At 48.0% G+C, this 3,163-nt stretch overlaps 1 pseudogene; it reads right to left on the bottom strand.

Moving 5' to 3' along the window:
* Positions 1 to 476: 476 nt before the first annotated feature.
* Positions 477 to 595, bottom strand: LOC146025064 (5S ribosomal RNA; annotated as a pseudogene).
* Positions 596 to 3,163: the final 2,568 nt, after the last annotated feature.

Raw genomic sequence — 3,163 nt, 5'->3', positions numbered from 1 at the left:
TGGGCCCTGAGCATAGGTGATATGACCTTGAATTCAATCCCGTGTCTCTTAATAAGGTTGTCTTAACAGCCCAGTGAGCGGTTCTGGCCCCAGAGGCAGACAGATGAGAGATACCCCTGACAGGGTTCACAGATCCGAGAACCAGATTCTCGTGGATTAAGGTGCCCCCACCTCTACTTTTAATGTACAAATTACTTTGAGGAGGAGCTAAAAATGGGGAAAAGCCTACCTCCGAACGAATTGCCAGTGGACTGACATAACAGAGCGTGGACTCTGTAACCTGCAGTGTCTCGAGACCTGGACCCATACAGGGTAACCTGGTAAATGTGACGCAAAGCCATCAATCCACCATTGGTCCACCCCAATGGCCTACCAACCACAGGAACACCTCCGAAGGGAGGGTCCATCTGCCGGTATAGTTTTGCTAACAAGGCCGGGATCTTGCGCTGCACCCATTGGAAGAAGCGGGAGGCCTAAGCCTACAGCACCTCTTATTCCCAGACAGTCTCCCATCCAAGTACTAACCAGGCCTGACCCTGCTTAGCTTCCAAGATCAGACGAGATCAGGCGTGTTCAGGGTGGTGTGGCCGTAGGCTCATAGCCGGCCCACTCAGAGTGTCACCCTAGTGGTTGGTAAAAAAACACCCTTTTTGCATCACCCGACTGGACCTGCACAGGGTGACCTAGAAACCAAGGTTCTACCTTGCAGAAATCCCACAGGACTGTCTTTTTCACTTAGGTTTCAAGACAGAAGCATCTTTTCCATAATAGCATTATACAGTCTATGCCTTAAGATGTACTGTTGCGTGTATAAAACACGGATTTACCAAAAGGATCAGTTTTGGTTATAATGTATGTGTATGTAGATACATTAGAAAACAAACAAACAGGAAACTATATTGAACGGTACTTATGTAGTATCTGGGCGTCCGATTTAGAAATCGGATCGGATCGCATCGTATCGCATCGCATGCGACCAAATCGTATGCGATGCGATGGTCAAGATTTTTCCATAGGATTCAATGTTAAAATGGTCTGAGTCCATTTTAACATAGAATTCAATGGGAAAAAGGGGTCCTTTTCCTTTCCCCACTATCCAAGTGGGCATGGAGTTGGATATAAACCTGTGGCGAGCGTAGCGAGCCACCGAGCCCGAAGCGTGGCGAGCGTAGCGAGCCCCGCGAGGGGACACAGAATACTTTTTAAGAAATATGCGTTCGCTCGCCACGCTTCGGGCTCGGTGGCTCGCTGCGCTCGCCACGCTATATAAAATCAACTCTATGCCCACTTGGATAGTGGGGAAATGAACAGGACCTTCTTAACATTGAATCCTATGCAAAATCGCATCGCATCGCATCGCATCTGATTGTATGCCTTAAGGTAAGGCATACAATCACAAAATCGGCAGCCCAGATACTACATAAGTACCCATATATATATATATATACATATATATACATACATACACACACACACGTACATACACAAATGCCTACAAACATAAACATATGCATTCATGTACCCCTATACAATAGGTTGTACAGATTAAGAGGCAACATATTGGTATATAGCATATGGTGGCCCTGAAATGAACAAGGCCGTCAACATTGGCAACCAGTAATACTTCTACCAAAGTGAGATTGCGTCCCTGAAGGGATGCATAGTCAAGGCCATATTAGCTTTTAATTATAAAAGCTACAGCCAGTGTTACTCCGCTAACATAACTTAAAGGAGAACCATAAGAAATGACAAACCGAATTGTTTGTGGGAGAAAAACGGGAGTACCTGGAGTAATCCCACGCAATTACGGGGAGAATATACATAAACTCCACACAGTTAGAGTAATGGCGTTGTTTGAATGGAACCCATGTTATCTACAACAGCTGGTGTTCCCATGTGATCTCAAACGAGATTGGGCATATCCAGTGTGGTATGAATATAGATTGACATCAGTGCCGTGAGGTAGTAATGTTAACCATTACACAGTTCGTACTGCACCTCCACAGCTGCATCTCCCAAAAATGCTACCCCGCTGGGGTGCAAGGCTACTAGAGGCCTGGAGGAATACTAAGTCAAATTATCTCAAATGTGTGATCTGCATGTTACATGCATGTGATCCGAATGTAAATCCGACTACATAGTCAGATCCCACACTGGATTGTATTGTGCGTACACACCACAACCAGCTCTGTATGTGACATTGCAATGTTCCAACTTCCAATGACCAGGAATACCGAAGGTTATCCTGTGGAGAAATTACACCTCAGAGTCCACCGTTGGTGACGTTTGCCATAGTGCCCTGTCAGAACATGAAATAACCCCTGGTATTCCTTATAGCCGTGCGCCTTGTCTACTTAAGAGACGGGAGCGTTTAATGGAGTGACCTCTGTGTCACTCTGATAGCAGGGTATAAGACTTCCTGCTGTCCTCTGTATGACCTAGCTGGCAGCAATATGCCCAGGCTGGCCAGACTTGCAATGAGTGCAGGACACCAATATAGGAGTCCCTGTGTCACTATCACTGTCCTCTAAGATTGTCCAAGAGGCAGCTAAACTGGTACAGCTAACACCTATACTTCTGACATGCAGTGATGGTGTTAACACAGTTATGAGACATAGCACAATGCAAATAATAATAATAAAAGTGGCACTGAGCTCCGCAAAGCACAAAGGCCGGCAGGAGCATAAAGTACTGTACCCTGTGCTCCAGTAGGAGAGGTACAGGGGAGATTTGCCCATATGGCCCGGCAGTGAAGAGATGGAACTCCAGAACGGCAAGAAGCTCTCCGTGTCCCTCTATCACTATGCAGCAGGCAGGCAGGAAGAGATCAGGGCTGGAAACCACGTGGGTACATCCTAGCTCCTGTCTCCAGGAGAGGGGCTGTGTGAGGAGAGGCTCCCTCCCACTACTAGCAAATGGCCGCCGGGATTTTATGACTCATGTGGCGCTGGTAAAATGGCAGGGATCCGGCGCTTGCCGGGCGGCCCCGCTTACCGACGCCACTGCCCACACTCAAAGTCTCCCTGGTGGTCCAGCGGGACAGAGTGCACAACACTACGAGAGGCTGCGGTTCTGCCGCTTGCTAGTGCAGCCCGGCGATCCCCCTCGCCGAGCTGCTCAGCCGCCATTAGAAATGCAGGGAGCGCGTTACCTGTAAGCGGTG

The sequence above is a fragment of the Crinia signifera genome, chromosome 7 (assembly GCF_055691185.1).
Source record: "Crinia signifera chromosome 7, ASM5569118v1, whole genome shotgun sequence".
Lineage (NCBI taxonomy): Eukaryota > Metazoa > Chordata > Amphibia > Anura > Myobatrachidae > Crinia > Crinia signifera.
The sequence above is the reverse complement of the archived record's forward strand: the minus strand, read 5'-3'. Positions and strand labels throughout refer to the sequence as shown.